A 19336-nucleotide genomic window follows, 5' to 3' on the forward strand; every position below is an offset into this window, starting at 1 on the left:
TTTTCCATTCCTACCCTGAATAGTAGAGTCCCCAATATTGAATTTGGCCATTCCCTGCCTCCCCAAGCAACTGCAATCACTGGAGCTAGCAGGGATGTGTTAGAGCCAGTAGGACTACCCAGTCTTCTCAAGACTCTAAAAAAGGAGCTCTCTTAGGAGCTTCAGTCAAAATGCTAAGAATGTGGCAATTCTATCCTACAATTTGTCATTTTAATTTGAGGAATATGGTTCTTTGGGGGAAAGGAGAGGAAGATAAAAGGGAAATGAGAAAGATCTGATTATCTGATGTTTATATTTCTCCCTTTAGCATCAGAAAGGCATGAGTTGGACATCCTGTTAGATTCATTGGAATAATGGAAAGAAGCATACTCAGTTGAAAAAATGGTGAGGGCCAATAATTATCTCTCCTATTAACTGAAAAGGTATTACCATTTTCAGAGAAAAGATATTTTTTGTCTCACTGATCAACTATATTTGTTATGTATTAAGAAATTAATTTTCTTTTAAAATTTCTTCTTAGGTTTGTATTTTAATTTTATGCCATTTTTGAATTTCAAGATATTTTCCAAGGTTAATCATATGATACAGGGGCACAAACCAAAACCATACAGAGCTACATTATTCTCTCCTTTTGTAGAGCTGTACTAGTATATCGCTTTATTATGTGCAGATTTCTCATTTTCCTACCAGATTATTCTATCTGTGAACATAGTAATCTGAACATAATTTATCAGTTTTCCTAGGAACTGTCACTAATTGTCATCATTACCCTTAGCCATCACTTCTCAATCTCAAGCTTTTGTCTAATGACTAAGATTGATATAGAGGACTCTAGTTTTCACTCAGATGCTATGGCACACACTAACAAAAGTTATTTTTTGCCTCATCAGACAGCCGTGATTTCTTTCCCTGTTCCTCCTGTTCTGTAGCAAGGAACAACCTGTAATAATCTGCTCCCACTTCATTACCAAAAATAAAATCTTTTTTTTAATTAAATACTCTTATCTTTGACTGTGATAACAACAAATCTGGCTGAAGATTATGACAAATTAAACAGCTTCAACTTCAAATCCTCCAAAAAACATTGGAAGTAAGTGTTCAGATTCTAGGTAAAATTTCCTTGGAGAATAAATCTTAATCTTAAGCAGATATGGAGATCTCTAGATCTGGACAATTATTAATCTCTTCATTTTGGTTCTGTTTTTCTCAAGCTTTTATTACTACTACTGCAGTGGGCTCTTGATGCCTCTCTATTCCTTATGTCAGTCCATCTCTTTATCCATCCTATTTATGGATAGCTTAATTTTAGGATTATAGGAATATGCATCTAGAAGACCTTGCATGTTAAATCATCCAAGCCTCTTATTTTAAAGGTGAGGAACCCAAAGTCCAAAATAATTTCCCAAAAAACATAATATTACAGTCAGGACCAACACAAAATAAAGATAATGGCATGGCATGTTACACAACACATGCACACTCACACAGATACACACATACACACACACACACACACACACACAACTTCAAAAACTTTCTATCATCTATAAAATAAAGGCCAGCATTAAAAAAAAGAAGTAGCATTCAAGGCTGTCCACAATCTGAACCCCACCTAGCTTACTAATCTTATTTCCCTTTACTGTTTGTGAGAATTTCTCAAGGCAACTCCAAAAAATTTAATATTTTCCAAATAAAACATTTTCATTATTATTACTACTATTAGTTTAATACATTCTTACTTAGGTACTTTTGTGTGCAATCTTTCTTCCCATAATTCTTTTCATTCATATCTTTGCCTATCTTGGTCCTACCTTCTTTGAACATCTATGAGATTTAGAGGACTTGCAGTCAGGAAAATGTGAGCTCAAATTCAATCTCAGATATTTATTAGCTGTGTTACTTTGGACAGATAATTTCTGTATTTCTTAGTTTCTTCATCTAGAAATGAGGTTAATAATAGTGCCTATCTCTCAGAGTTGAGCGATGGTAAAATAAAATGAGATGTAAGGTACTTTGGAAAAAATGCTATGTTGGTGTTTATATTATTGGTGTTAATATTATTTTTGTTGTTATTATTTAAGCATAAATTCTACTTCCTCTGTGAAATCTCACTTAATTCTATCAGATCATACTACTCTCCCTTTCTCCCTCTCTTTCTGTCTCTGTCTCTGTCTATCTGTCTATCTTTCCATTTCATTTCTATGGCACAAAACCTTATCAAAAATAGGCAAATAATTTAAAAAGATACTTAAAAGCCATCATGAAATACTCATGTTGGGCACAAGTGAACAACAAACAACAAAAACAAAGCAAAATGTCAAACCTAACTCTTCCTTTTCTAGTGTACACAAAGTAAGTAGATGGTAGCCAGCATGAGACACATTTAAGACTTTCATGTGCTTTGAGATCATTAAAGCAAGGCAAGACAATAATCAATTGTAAATATAAATTGTAAATCAATTATAAATATAAAGTATCTGTCATATAAAGTATAAAGCCCAAGGGATACAAAGACAAAAATAACTATTAAAAATAGTTCTTGTTCCCAAATGGGGGATAAAATATGCCAAAAAAATTATATACAAACAATATATATATAGGTGAGATGAAACTATTGAGTAGAAAGGAATAGCATTAAAGGAGATTAGGAAAGTTCTTTAAAAAGATATGATTTTTACCTGGGACCTGAATGAAATCACAAAGTTAGGAGGCAGAGATAAGAAGGGAGAACATTCCAGGCATACAATTCAGAGGGGCAATGTCTTGCACAAGGAACTGTAAGAAGGTCAATATCATTTGATCACAGAGTACACGGAGAAGGATTAAGAAGCTTGGAAACATAGAAGAAATGAGGTTATGGAGGCTTTAAAAACCAAACATAAAAGTTTATATTTGATCCTTGAGGTAATAATGAGTCATTGGGGTTTATTCAATAAGTATAACATGGTAGCTTGGTGGGAACTAGACACCTAGTAACTAGGGTGGCAAGGTAGGTTGGAGTCTGGAAGACTAATATTTTCTGGCCTTAGACACTTCCTATGAGACCTGGGCAAGTCACTTAATCCCGTTTAGCTTAATTTTTTATCTATAAAATGAAATAGAGAAGGAAATGGCAAATCATTCCAGTATCTTTGCCAAGAAAATTGCAAATGCGATCACAAAGAGTTGTGCATAACTGAAAAACAACTGAATAACATGATGCTACCGGTACTTTGAAAGACCCATTTGTCAAGTAAATATGAGATGAATTGCAGAAGCAAAATCCAGTAAAAGGTTATTGCAATAGTCCAGGCAAGAGTTGGTAAGAGCATGGACCAGGAAGGTGATGGTGACAGAAGAGAAAAAAAATGTGGGCATTATATTAAAGATATTCTGAATGTAGAATCTACAGCAGTTGGTGATTGGCTAGATATAGGAAAGCAGAAAATTTTTATTATGTGATTACTATGTGCTAGGCAATGGGGAAAGTTAAAGCAACTGTGAAAGTCTATCAGGAACCCTCAAAATCATATTCAGTTTAATGCCTCAATCAGTATAATAACACTACTAAGAACATTAACAGCAAAATACACATGGCAGTATTAGGATTGTAAACTTGTTCTACATAAATCTTCTGTGATGATCAACTTGCCATCACTGATGTCTTAATTGACTAATCTAATGGATTTTTTTTCAATCCTATTCCTTCTTAAGCCAAATGCTGCATTTGACATTGTTGACAACTCTCTCTTTCAGTATGCTTTCTCATCTATGGGTTTATGTGGCATTGTTTCCTATCTTCCTTGCCTACATGTCTTACCTATATAATCATGTCTTTTCAATTTTCTCTGTTGATTCATCATTTGGCTAATTCCTATGTAAGTATTTCTCAAAACTAGATCCTTTTTACCTTGTACTTTCTTTTCTCTTGATAAGATTATCAATTCTAATAGATTTAACTATATCTATGCAGATGATTACAGGATCTCTATATCCAGGTCTCATTTCTCTCCTGAACTTTATTCCTGTGTCACTAATTACATATATATACATATATACATATATATATGTACACACACACATATATATATAATATATATATAATATATATATATACACATACATATATAATTTTATATATATATATATAAAATCATAGTAGACAAAAGACATGAGTTTAAAATTTCAGAGGGGAAATGGGTCTTTAGTGAAAGAAGTATTCTCAAATAAAACTGAAGCTGTATAGATACTTTGAAATACAACCATCAAATTAAAAAGATACTTAAAAGCCATCATGAAATACTCATGTTGGGCACAAGTGAACAACAAACAACAAAAACAAAGCAAAATGTCAAACCATTATGTGCAAAAACATTAATGGCAGACCTTTTTGTAGTGGCTAGAAACTGGAAATTGAATGGATGCCCATCAATTGGATAATGGCTGAGTAAATTGTGGTATATGAATGTTATGGAAAAATATTTTTCTATAAGAAATGACCAGCAGGATGAATACAGAGAGGCTTGGAGAGACTTCTATGAACTGATGGTAAGTGAAATGATCAGAACCAGAAGATCATTACACACCTCAACAACAATACTATATGAGGATCAATTCTGATGGAAGTGTCTATCTTTGGCAATGAGAGGATACAAATCAGTTCCAATTGATCAGTGATGAACAGAATCAGCTACACTTAATGTAAGAACACTGGGAAATGAGTGTGGACCATACCAAGAAAGCATGTGTACTCTTTCTGTTGTTATTTGCTTACATTTTTGTTTTTATTCCCAGATTATTTTTACCTTCTTTCTAAATCCGATTTTTCTTTTGTAATAAAATAACTGTATAAAAATGTATACATATATTGTATTTAATGTATACTTTAGCATGTTTAACAAACAGCCTGCCACCTAGGGGAGTGGGTAGAGGGAAGAAGAGGAAAAGTTGGAACAGAAGTGTTTACAAGGGTCAATGTTGAAAAATTACCCATGCACACTGATGCATTGTTGGTGGAGTTGTGAACGAATCCAACCATTCTGGAGAGCAATCTGGAATTATGACCAAAAAGTTATCAAACTGTGCATACCCTTTGATTCAGCAGTATTACTTCTGGGCTTATATCCCAAAAAATACTAAAGAAGGGAAAGGGACCTGTATGTGCCAAAATGTTTGAGGCAGCCCTGTTTGTAGTGGCTAGAAACTGGAAAATGAATGGATGCCCATCAATTGGAGAATGGTGGTAAATTGTGGTATATGAATGTTATGGAATATTATTGTTCCCTAAGAAATGACCAGCAGGATGAATATAGAGAGGCTTGGACAGACTTACATGAACTGATGCTAAGTGAAATGAGCAGAACCAGGAGATCATTATATACTTCAACAACGATACTATATGAAGATGTATTCTGATGGAAGTGGATTTCTTTGACAAAGAGACCTAACTCAGTTTCAATTGATCAATGATGGACAGAAGCAGCTACACCCAAAGAAAGAACACTGGGAAATGAATATAAACTATTTGCATTTTTGTTTTTCTTCCCGGGTTATTTTTACCTTCTGAATCCAATTCTCCCTGTGCAACAAGAGAACTGTTCAGCTCTGCATACGTATATTGTGTCTAGGATATACTGCAACATATTTAGCATATATAGGACTGCTTGCCATCTGGGGAGGGGGTGGAGGGAGGGAGGGGAAAAATAGGAACAGAAGTGAGTGCAAGGGATAATGTTGTAAAAAATTACCCTGGCATGGGTTCTGTCAATAAAAAGTTATTATAAAATAAATTTTTAAAAAATAGAAAAAAAAAGAAAAATTATCCATGCATATGTTTTGTCAACAAAAAGCTATAATAATAATAATAAATACAACCATCAAGAGAAATATAGAAAAGTAAATATATTTGAGTAATTGGATATAATTATATAATGATGAAGTGCTAACATTCAAATTAAGGGAAAATAAAATATCTACTCAGAAATCTAATATCTTCAAAGGTCATAAGAGGAATAATAAAAGATCTGTTTAGTAGTTTTGTTATGCTTTGATGCCCTTAAGAGGAAAAAATAAGGGAAAAATTAATTTAGTAGGGAAGAAAGGGGAATGAAAAGAATAGAACTCACTGTTTCACATAATGGGAAAGTCTATTAATTGATATTATGATGCAAAACAAAGTAAAATCATAATAGCAACATTGATGTACCACTTTCAAACCTAGATATAGCTAATCAAAAGATAAATAAATTAAAGACCTAGGGAGATTTTTAGAAAAGTTACATATGATCACCCTCAATGAGAACAAAAAGAAGCAAACATATTTTCATCTTGAACAGGTACTAAAGGATAAAATATAACAAAGCAATAACAATTGCAAACAGGAAAGGGCTCTTGAAGAAAGAATTAAAATGAATTGGGGACTAATAATATTAAAGAATTCAAGTTTCAAGTCAAAGAACAAATCTTAGAATCAACAAATATTTTCATCAAAGAAAATTGAGGCAACATACCAAAAGTTAAATATGCAGATAAAACATTAAATAATTTATTTAAAAAGAGGAAGTATAAACCAAAATTGTTTCTATCCAAAATAAAAAAAAAACGAAAGAATCCTACAAAAGAAAAGATAGACAGTCATGAATATGATCTCTTCTATCATTATATATGCTTTCTTGAAGTGGAAATTTATTGTTACATATTTTGAATCCTCCTTATTGCCCTGCTGAGCACATGACAATTTTTAAATTTTTCTTTTTCTTTTTTTGTCTTTTCTTATTTCATATTTAATTTAAAATAAATATTTTTTAAAACAGTAAATGAAAGAATAAAAGAAATCATTAGAAAATTTCCCCAATTATATGCCAACAAAACTGGCAACCTAAATGCAATAGATTAATATTTATAAAAATATAAATTCAGGTTAATGGAACAAGAAATAGAGAATTTAAATAATTAAGTCCTGCAATGGAAAATTTTATGTTCAATAAACTTCCAAAGGAAATGAAAAACTAGAACAACATAGATTCACAAAGAAATTCTATCAAACACTCAGAGAAAAATAAAGTCCTATATTTCTTACTCTTTTTACTAAAATGGAAAAAGAAAGGATCCTGATACATCCTACAATACAACTAAAATCTTGATATCTAAAATCAAGGAGAACAAGAAAAAGAAAACTATGGACCAATATCCCAAATGAATCTTGACCCAAAAATTATCAAAGAGGATATAAAACATATCAGCAAGATAATAAAGTTTCACCACTTGGAATAAAGTTTTGGTTCAATAGTGGGAAAACTACACATATAATAAATGATAGGAAATCCGTGTAACAAAGACATGATTAAATCAGTAGATTCAGAAAAGAATTTTGACAAAGTGCAAAATCCCTTTCTGTTTAAAGGGGGGAAAAAACCTTTAAAACAACAAGAATAGAGGAAATTCTATTATACTAAACAGTATCTATCTAAAGCCAAGAAATAATAATAGATTCAATGAAGACAAAGTAGAAGCCTTTCTTGTATGTTCAGGAATAAAACAAGGATGTCCATTATCATTATTATTATTTGTTGTTGTGCTAGAAATACCATAGCAATAAAACAAGAAAAAAATTGAGGGAATAAGAATTGACAAAGTAGAAATAAAATTACTTTTTTCTTGAAAGTAAGACAATCCATTTAAAGAGCCCTGGAGACCTAACTAAAACAAATATAATTGAAACAATTATTAATTCCAACAAACAGATGATATATAAATAAACCCATGTGGATCATAAGATTTTTTATGTTATCAGTAAACTTCAGGGAGAAAAGAAACACCTAAAGGATGCATAAAATATTTGGGACTTTATCTACCAAGATATGCAAAAGATATATGGATACAATTACAAAACAACAACAACAAAAACTCTCTTTACAACATGAATTCTTAAATCTTGATAGAGTTCAGGGGATACAAAAACTTGCATTGGAAAAATATTTTTGACAACTATATTTCAATTATAATTGCCTTCCTTTCTAACTCCATATATTTCATTTAATGTATTCAAAATATTATTCTAAAAAGGGATTCAAAATTTTTACCAAAAAATCAAAAAAGTCCATGATATAAAAAAGGTTAAGAACCTTTTTGCATTACAGAAATAAAGGTCAAACTAAATAATTTGAGAGACTTGAATTACTCATTGTTGGGTGACTTGACAATATTATAAAATTGACAATGTTTCAGAAAGTAATTTAGTAGGCCATACCAATAGAATTACCAAAGGATAATTTTTATAAAGCTATAACAAAATTTTAATTCAACTGGAGAAAGAAAAAAGATCCAGAATCTCTAGGGAAATAATGACAGATAAAAATAGCAAGAACAAAGAAGACCTATTAGTATCAGATATCAAACTCTACCACAAAGCCGTAATTATCAAAACTATTTGGTACTGGCCAAAAAAACAAAATCAATCAGTAGAATAGATTAGATATACAATATACCAAAGCAAATGGATATAACATAAAAGAGTTTGATAAACCCAACAATCCCATATAGTGGGGTATGGACATACTATTTGAAAAAACAGCTGGCAAAACTGTAATGCACAGTAGCATTAGTAGGTTCTGGACTTATTCTCAAATACTCTTAGCTCCTCTAGTAAGATGGGTCCTCTAATACTGTTTCTTTTAGCCTTAGTACATAAGGCAAAGCTTTTTAAACTATGAATTGCAATCCCATATGGGGTCCTGTATCTGAATGTGAGAGTAACAAAATTATGATTTATTATCAGTAAATGTTTGCTTTGTATGTCTATTTTATATACCTATACAGCTGAGTTCATGTAAAAATTTCTCAGACGAAAAGGAATCTATTAATAAAAAAAAATTTAAGAAGCCCTACTCTAGGGGTACCTCTGAGGGGTGGTGAGATCTCTTAAAGCTGTCACTTTTGAATCCCCATTCAATCTATTTTTTATTGTTCTTATTCAATTATGTCCAATTCTTTGTGATTCCATTTGGGTTTTCTGAGATACTGAAGTGATATGATTTTTCCTTTCCTAGTTCATTTTATAGATGAGGGGACTGAGATAAATGGAGGTAAGTCACTTGCCTAGGATCATACAGTTAAAAAAGTGTCTAAAGCCAGAACTGAACTTAGGAAGATTAGTCTTCCTGACTCCAGGACTAGTATTCTATCCTCTGTGTTTTCTAGCTGTCCCTAATCTATTCTATCTAATATCTCTTAGATATATTTTTATTTTAGATATTTTATTATAGATAGATTAAATATCAAATTATTTTTTCAATATCTCTAACTAGTGAATAGCACTCCAATCTCATTTTGGCCATTTTACACCACTTTAATATCATGTCATTGATAACCAATTAGGATCAATTATTTTTTACAAAGGGATATTTACTGAAAGGAATAGAAGTATCAAAATATCACCCTGAATCTAGGTATATTCTGTTCTCCTATACATTAGTCTCTGGGAAATTATCTCAAACTTAAAGTACTTCATACAAAACAATTTTCTTAATCAGGATACAAACTCCTTGCCAACCTCAGTCTTGGGAAAGTATGGGTTCAAACTTAAAATGGTAGGTGCAAAGCACTTCTCTCATGTTTACTTCTGAGTGAATGATACATAATGAACAAGGTGCTCCCTTGCTAATATTAGCACACTATCTCAGTGAGTTATCCTATTGGTAGGTCAAGCAATTTGCATCTTATAGCTACTCACTAAACTCAGCAGAAAATGTTACAGAGGACTTGGCCATGAATTACACCAGGTCTCAGGGCTCTTCTAGACTTTCTAAAATTTGCTAATTCATTTAATTTCCCATTTTTTTTGCATAAGATGAGTGAAGAACAGAAAAAAAATAAAAATATTATGTGTTCAAGGTCATATGGTGATTAGTTATAAGGAAACCTCCCCATATAGAGGTGTGGAGCATTTTTACTTCTTCATTTGGAAGAAGAGGTGGGGGGGAGAAGGAAGGAAGGAAGGAAGAGACACACAGAGAGAAACAGAGAGAAAGATAGAAACAGAGACAGAGAGACAGAGAAAGAGAGAGAAACAGAGAGAGAGAGAGAGAGAGAGAGAGAGAGAGAGAGAGAGAGAGAGAGAAGGAGGGAAGGAGGGAGGGAGAGAAGGAGAAAGAGAAATTAAGTTTTTCCATTGGTTTCAGCCTTTTGAATGCACATTCAGTTATGGATTAGTAGTCAGTTAAGTGGCTTTTCTTCACTATGTAAGTAAATAGGAACCATTACAACCAACATTGAATTCTCTGAGGAGGAAAATAGGATTCTCCATTATATACTGTCATCATTTCCAGAAGTAGGCTACCCAGATCTACTCATGGATTGACATCGGAGTGAACAGACTGTGCATGCTTAAAGAATTAGGCCCCAACTGATCCTTTATAGAACCAAACAGAAATTAAACTTAGACTAACATCTCATATCTCATATTACATTCAATTCAATTAATACATGTTCTGGAAATCTGTCATCAGCAAAGAAGGAAATCTATTTCATAACTATGGAAAAGGGGAAAATACATAACTAAACAAGGATACAGAGGATACAGAAGATGATAAAAAATGAAACATAAAATTTCTACTATAGGAAACTTAGAATTTTTTGTAGCAACAATCAATGTAATTAAAATGAACAGTTAATTGGGGGAAAATCTTTGCAGCAAGTTTCTTTATTTTAAAACAACTTTATTATTTTTAGTTCACTCAGTTTTTTAAAATTCTGAATTCTCTTCCTTTCTCATCCATTGAGAAGGCAATCAACATATCAATTTTATATATGAAATCACGAAACACATATTGCCATATTAACCATGTTGCAAACAATAGCAAGAAAATGAAATGAGTCAGAGAATGACATTTTTTACCTAGTCAAAAAAAAATTCATTCTGGAAGGAAAAAAGCCTCAGAATTTTCTGGCCAAAATAAAAACAATTGCTATTTACATTCCCTGTGTGCTAATCAGGACCCAAAACAAGTAGGGCTTGTCTTGGGTCCTATTGTGGACCAATCAATGCCAAACTCCAAATGAAATCACCAATAAACAGTTAGAGAATATGAAGAGGCAGCTATTTGGAAAGAAATCAAAGCAATTTAATAACCATGTAGGGAAAAAAATCTTCAAAATAACTAATCATTGGAGAAATACAAACTAATACAATGCAATTATACTTCATATCCTTCTGGCAAAGATGACAGAAAGGGAAGTTAACTATTGTTGGAGAGGTCAAGGAAGATAGATAGGTACACTAACTAATTCATTGTTGGTAGAGTTATTATTTGATCTAGCCATTCTGGAGAACAATTTGAAACTATATCTCAAAAGTTAATAAAGCATTTATTTCTTTCTGTTATAGCCAAAACCTAGAAATAATGTGTCAGTAGGTTAAGATAAAACTGAATAAATTATGGTAAATGAATGTAATGGAATTTTTGTTGTGCAGTTGTTCAGTCATGTCTGACTCTTCATGATTCCATCTATAATAGCATGCCAGGACTTTCTATCTTCCACTATCTCTGAAAGTCTATCTAAATTCATATTCATTGTTTCCATGATACTATCTATCTCATTCTCTACCATTCCCTTTTCTCTTTGTTTTCAATCTTTCCTAATATCAAGGTCTTTTCCAGTGAGTTTCATTGTCTCATATGAGGCCAAAATATTTAAATTTCAGCTTTAATATTTGAGCTTCCAATGAACAGCCTGAATAAATTTCTTTAACCATTGACTAATTTGACCTTCTTTCTATCTAAGGGACTCTCAAAAGTCTTCCCCAGCACCACAATTCAAAATGTTGATTCCGTGGTGTTCAGCTTGCCTTATAGTTCAATCTCAAAGCCATAATTTGCTACTAGGAAAAACCTGGTTTTAACTATACAAACCTTTTTTTTTTTTTTTTTGGCAAGGTGTTATCTTTGCTTTTTAGTATGCTGTCCATATTTGCCATAGCTCTCCTCCCAAAGAATATATTTTAATTCCATAGCTGTAGTCACTATCTGTAGTGATCTCTGAGCTCAAAAATACAGAATCTGATATTGCTTCTATTTCTTCTTTTTCTATTTATCAGGAAGTAATGAAGCCAGTTGTCAAGATATTAGGGGTTTTTCTTTGTTGTTGTTAAAATTTAAGCCAACTTTTAAACACTTCCCTTTCACCCTCATCCAGAGACTTCTTAATTCTTCTGAATGTTATCAGAGTAATATTGTCTGCATATCTGAAATTTTTTATATTTCCCCTGGCAACCTTAATTTTGGATTTTTACTCATCCAGACTAGCATTTCACTTGATGGATTCTGCATCTAAGTTAAATAAGGTGATAATATGTAACCTTGTCATAGTCCTTTTCTGATCTTAAACCAATCAATTGTTCTATATTCAATTATAACTGTTGCATCTTGGCCTATATATAGGTTTCTCAGGAAACAAATAAGATGATCTGGTATTCCCATCTTTGAGGACTTGCCACATTTTCCTGTGATCCACATAGTCAAAGGCTTTTAAGTAGTTAATGAAGCATAAGTAGTTATTTTTCTGGAACTACCTTGCTTTCTCCATAATGCAATGAATATTGGCAATTCAGCCTGGTTCCTCTGCCTGTTTGAAAATCAGCCTGCTCTTCTGGTAATTCTCAGTTTCCATAATGCTGAGGTATAGATTTAAAAATATTGTTGACATATGAAATGAGTGCAAGTGTTTGATAATTTGAACATTTGTTGGCATTGCTCTTCTTTGGGACCAGTATGTAAACTGATTTTTTCCAATACAATGGCTACTATTGTATTTTTCAAATTTGCTGACATTTTGAGAGCAACACTAACACTATCATCTTTTAGAGTTTTAAATATCTCAGCTGGAATTCTATTACCTCCACTAATCTTATTGTTAGTAATGCTTCCGAAGGCCCATTTGACTTCATTCTTCCTATGTTTGGCTCTAGATCAGGAATCACATGATACATGGCAATCAGTGATGTGAAGATCTTTCTCATATAGTTCTTTTGGGTATTCTTGCCATCTTTTCTTAAACTCTTCTTCTTCTGTTAAATCCCTATCATTTTTATCTTTTATCATGTCCATTTTTATATGAAACTTTCTCTTGATATCTCTGATTTTCTTGAGGAGATCTATCATTCTCTTCTTTTCTTCTATTTCTTTGCATTGCTCATTTAAGAAGACGATCTAGGGGAAGCTAGATGGCATAGCGAATAAAGCAACCAGCCCTGAAATCAGGAGGACCTGACTTAAAATCTGGCCTCAGACACTTAACACTTTCTAGCTGTGTGACCCTGGGCATGTCATTTAATTCCAATTGCCTCAGCCAAAAGAAGAAAAAAAAGAAGAAAGAAGAAGAAGAAGAAGAAGAAGAAGAAGAAGAAGAAGAAGAAGAAGAAGAAGAAGAAGAAGAAGAAGAAGAAGAAGAAGAAGAAGAAGAAAGTTATCTTTCATTGCTATGCTCTAGAATATTGAATTGGATATATCTTTCCCTTTCCTTATTTCCTCTATTATTTGTAAAGCCTCATCAGACAGCCATTATCCTTTCTTGCTCTCCTTTTTTGCTTTGGAATGCTTTTTGGTTATTGCCTCCTATATGATATTATGAACTTCTGTTCAGAGTTCTTCAGACACTTTATCAGATCTAATCCCTTAAAACTGTTTATCATCTTCACTTCAAATTCATAAGGTTTCTGTTTAAGTCATAGCAATATGGTGTGATGGTTTTCCTTACTTTCTTCAATTTAAGTCTGAATTTTGCAATGAGAAGTTCACACTTTAAACCACAAACAGTTGCAGGCCTTATTCCAACTGACTGTATATTGACCATCTGATCATGTCCATGATCAGAGTTGTCTTTTGTATTATAGAAAAATAGTATTTGCTATGACCAGTGAGTTTCCATGACAAAACTTCATTACAAAATATTACTGCAGTGTGAAAGATGATGAAGACTATTTTAAAGAAATCTGGAAAGATTACCCTCAACCTGTTTTAGTATATGTGCTGAGGGGGTTTTACCAGAATGTGACCACTGCAGATGTTACAACTTCTTGGAAGTAGAGGTGAGAGTTGGGTGACAGGTAGATATTAAAGTTGGATGGCCAGCCGTGAAAAGGACTTGACAAGCCTACCAGGGAAGCTAGTCCTCCTCGAACATATTAGGCACTTAAAAAATGTTTGTTGTTTGATAAATGGCCTTTAATCTATAGGAAAGATCTGATAAAGATGACAACAGAATCATAGATAGAAAGCTAGGACATCAGAATTCAACTTGTTTAATTCCTTCATTTTAGAGATGAGGAACTGAGAGGCTAAGTAATTTGTTTACTTGGCCAATGTCAACATAAGAAGTAAATATCAGAGCAAGTATTCAAATCCAAGTTCTTTAACTTTAAGATTTAGCATAATCTCTATTGTATTGCACTAAATCATACTGTCTTCACCACCTTTTAAGATCATAGAATCATCCACCTCCAAAGAAATGAAAAATAAAAGCAATGTTAGAGAGCAAGAAAAGATCTGAATTCAAATTATATCTCTGATACTGATGCCCATGTAATTATGAATATATCACTGAGACTTTCTTAATCTCAGCTTTGTAATATATACAATAGATAAAACAATACTTACACTACCTATCTCAAAGAGTTGTTGAGGTGAAACCACTTTATGAGTCTTAAAACATTATATAAATATGAGTCATAATTCAAATGAGCAGTAATTTTCTTCCCAACTAAATTGTAGGTAAGAATGGCGTCTTAAGCTTCTTTATATCTCCATCTCATAGAAATGTACTTTGGACACAAAAGCAAGCTTTGATAAGATCCTTTGGGATTCAAATGGAGCTTCTTGACCATACTTTAAACCTAAATTAGTTTGGTTCTCACTGATTGGACAATATAGGTACCAGTCCAAACTTCACTCTGGATTTTTATGGCTCAGAATGAGTATAAATAACAACTGTTTTCTTTTTGGCCAGAAACTCTGAAGGTCTTCTCCTTTCCTTTTGATTTTTTTTTTTGAATAGGCAAACTAGGTCAAATTTTTGCCTCATTTCTTATCTAGCCTTAAGTCACTGAATGAATGGTTCCTCAGACAAACTGAAACTTGGGGGAAGACCTTAGTTAAAAAGCAAGGCCTCCCACTGCATTGGGGGTCATCTTCAATTGTCCTGATCTATGTCTTGCTACTAGACTTACATGACTCTGGAAGAAAGTGATTTCTTTGCATGGTTTTGAAAAGTTTAATCCAATGCATTTGCAAATCAAGACATCACCTTCCTGATTTCATCGGTCCCTTTTAAGAATGGAAGGTCAAACAACAATAACTTTGGGCACATAAGACACGCTCCATAATTATTTTTAAGGACAATAAATGCAAACTCTTTATTTCTCAAGCAGTTCCTGTGTTTCCAGAAATTTAGAGGATAAAGGCCTAAACAAAAAGAGGGGATCCTTCTTCACTATTCATCTCTTTTATTTTGAAAATAACAAAAGCCAGAAGGCCCCTTTTTGAAATCTTTGCTTTACAATGCAGAATTTAAACTTGCACCACTTCCCTCAGAACATCTCTTGAATCGTATTTCTTAATTTAACAGGCAGTACTTGGATTTAATGAGCTCAAGAGTATGAGATCAGAAGCTCCACAGTTAATAGCTAACAAGTTATGAAGAGCACTTTACCATAAAACTGGGATAAAGTAGGTTTTCAGTTCCACCTCTGGCCCCAGTGGAAAATGGCTTATCTTTTGTTTTATTTTCCCAAACTTTACTTATTTCTAATAAACATGTTTGTTGCTGTTTGCTATTATTGGGTTTTTAGTTTGTTTTTTCTGCTTTGCTTTGTCAAAAATGCCTGTAATGTTGAGCTTAATAAAAATGCCAGAAATTCTATCTTTTTGGTTTAATCGCAGTGTATGTCTAAATCAGGAGAGGGTATGCAGAAACATGACTTTTCTAACATGTCAATTTCATAATAAATATATTTAGAAAAGCAGAGTGTTCAGGAAATTATCAGGGCAATGGATAAAAAATAAATACTTGCAGCAAAGAAAAGCAGCCCCTCCCCTCCTGCTTTACCCTTTTTTAAACTAAATTATCCAGATTTACCCAAGTTTCATATTTACCAGGTATGGCAAATGATTGACTTGCCATTTGACTTGCTTGGAACTGATCAAATAAATGAATGAAAAAAACATTTATTAAGTTTTCACTAGAAACAAAAGGACCTAGTAAAACTGGGAATATAAAAGAGAAAAATAAGATGGTCTCTGTTCTCAAGGACTGCAACCTTTTTTAAAAAATTATTCATTTTTAAATTTTCAATTGCAAATTTTCTCCCTCCCTCCTGCCCTTCCCCCACCCATTGAGAAGACAAGCAATGTATCAATCTATTATGTATGCAAAATCATACAGAAAATTTCCATATTAGCTGTTGCAAAAATAACAACAATAATAAATAAAAATAAAGTGAAAAATATACTTTAATCTGCAGTCGGTGAATTCTCTCTCTCTAGAAATAGATATACATTTTTCATCATGAATTTTTTGGAATTGTCTTGAATCATTGTATCAGTCAGAGTAAATAGTTAAGTCTTTTACAACTGTTTATCATTATAATATTTCTATTACGATATACAATACAATCAAGCCCAACTGGATGCACTGTTTCTCCTTTATGGCTCCTCATCTGCACAAAGAAGAGATGAAAATATGATTCTCCTATCACTTCAAGGCCAAACTTGATTAACAGAATTGTCTGGCATTTACATTTCATATAAGTCTTTCCATCTTTCTCAGTTTTCTTTATAGCCAATGTTGCTTATGCTATAGTAATATTCAATTATGATCATGCACCATAATTTGTTCATCTATTTTCTAATCTATGAGCATGTATCTTATTTCCAGTTTTTTGCCACTAAAAAATTCTGCTGAAGTATTTTGGTGTGTATGGGATGTTTCTTTCTTTTCTTGACTTTCTTGGATCAAAGATACATATGTGATATATGCCTCACAGTGGTATCTTTGGATGAAAGACTATCAGCATTTTAAATATTTTCTTAGCATAATTTCAAATTGTTTTTCAGACAATTTTTCTTAAATCATGAGATGCTTTGAGTACTTTTTAAAAGTTATTTAATTTATTTAAAAAACCCCAAAACAAAAACAAAAACAAAAAAACCTCTCTTTACTATATTATTTTTGCAATGTGGCTTTTGCATAATATAAATTACTCAGGAACGTATGAAGCATGCTTAGATATAATTGTGTCATAATGCCAAGAAAATACTTTCATCACAACAATTTTACCAAGTAGGTAACATGTGTTACATTCCCATTTTGTAGATGAAAAAACTAAGACTCAAAGACACTTGTACAGCATTATAAATCAAATAAGTGGCAAAACTAGGATGAAATCCTGGGTGCCCTGACCCTAAATCTTGCATTCTTTCCACTATACCACACTGTTTTCAAGTAGGAAATAAATTGTCTTTAGCAACACCCTACCTCTCATTTTTTTTTGCCTTTTGAACAAGGCTGATGTTTTTCTCTATTCAGACATTTATCCCCTGCCCCATTTCCACAGAGCTGAAGGACAGATAGAGACACTTCATGCACACTAAGATGTTAGTTGATAATAACTTAGGAAGTTACTGTTCCTAGGGGTATTGACATTTTAATAGGGGCCTTCTGAAAATGAATGAGTCTTCAAGGCCCAAAGGAATGAATCTTTAATTTCAGACACCATGTAAGTATTGTGTGAGATATTTTGGAGGCAAGTCTTAGCTTGTTCAGAGCTACTCAAATCCTACCATATAGGAAGCTATCTTTTCTAAGAGGAAGGTCAACCCTGGAGAATCTTGTGTAACCAGGTTCATGCCTATAATAGTAGTGTAGTGCCAGAGAAACTGAGGCAAGATAGAAATAAGAGGTTTTTAATATTTTAGTAGAGGGAGAGTTTGGATTGGCTAAGCCATCTTAGCCAGCCAGTGGATGAGACTCTTGTCTCAAAGCATCCATCAATGAGAGAGGGATTCCAGAGACTCTTATAGGGCTCCAGCAATCAGAGAAACAAAGGCAAGAAGGGGCAGGTAGAGCACTAGTAAACAGGAACCTCAGGAAAGGACCATAAATTCAATTCTGATGGAGTAAGGGAACTTTTTTGGGGGGAGTAAAGAACAAGGATCATAAATTCTGATAATTTGGAAGGGAAGAAGTTAGGAAACAGAATGTCTGGACCAGGAGATGGGGGGAAAGGGGGAAGTGCCATCTAAGTATTTGAGATAAGCCATCTGGAGTTTTATAATTCTTTGGAATTCTAATGGCTAGGGCTCCTAGCCTTAATTATCTCAGTCCTAATGACCAGGCTGGGGACTTGCCACCAGGGAGACTGAGGTAGAATAATTCAGGGAAACTGAGGCAAGGAAACTGAGGTATAACATTACCAGTCTATGGAAACATCATTACTGTGACCAAGTACTACTTCCTTGAGAAAACACCAGGAAAACAGAGCAGACTCTGTAGGCCAGAGGATTCCAGGCTCCTATGAGAGATTCACAAAAGCTCCTAGGTTTAGAAAGGACTTTGTAGGTCATCAAATTCAACTCCCTTATTTTATAGATGAGGAAACTGAGAAAAGATAAATTATTTACCTAAAGTCATAGGAAGGCAGCTAGGTGATGCAGTGAGTAGAGCACTGGGCCTGAAGTCAGGAAGATTCATTTTCCTCATTTCTTATTTCAACTCTGGCCTAACTTACTAGTTATGTGACCCTGGGCAAATCACTTCATGCTGTTTGCCTCAGTTTCCATATCTGTAAATTGAGCTGGAGAAGGAAATGACAAATCACTCCAGTATCTCTGCCACCCTGAATGAGGTTAAGAAGGATCAAACATGATTGAAATGAATGAACAACAACATCATATGGCTAAACTCAGTTGGGATTTAAACTCTGGTCCCCTGGCAGTTGTGTGGGATAGTGGCTAAAGAGCCAGAGCTGGAGTCAAGAAAATTGAATTAAAATTTGGTCTCAGATACTTACCAGCTACGTGATCCTGGGCAAGTCACTTAATCTATTTGCCTCAGTTTCTTCATCTGTAAAATGAGCTGAAGAAGGAAATGGCGAAGTGCTCTATTATCTTTGCCAACAAAACCCAAAATTGGGTCATGAAGAATTGGACACAATTAAAATGACTCAAAAACAAAGACAATTTTCTGATTTCAAGTCTAACATTCTATCCATTATAGTGTTGTTAAATTTAAATAGAAATGAAGGATCCTTGAAATTGTATATTGACTTAGTTTTAAGTTATAGTTATGTGTGTTTTATTCTATTTTT

This window comes from Antechinus flavipes, chromosome 1, assembly GCF_016432865.1.
Source record: "Antechinus flavipes isolate AdamAnt ecotype Samford, QLD, Australia chromosome 1, AdamAnt_v2, whole genome shotgun sequence".
Lineage (NCBI taxonomy): Eukaryota > Metazoa > Chordata > Mammalia > Dasyuromorphia > Dasyuridae > Antechinus > Antechinus flavipes.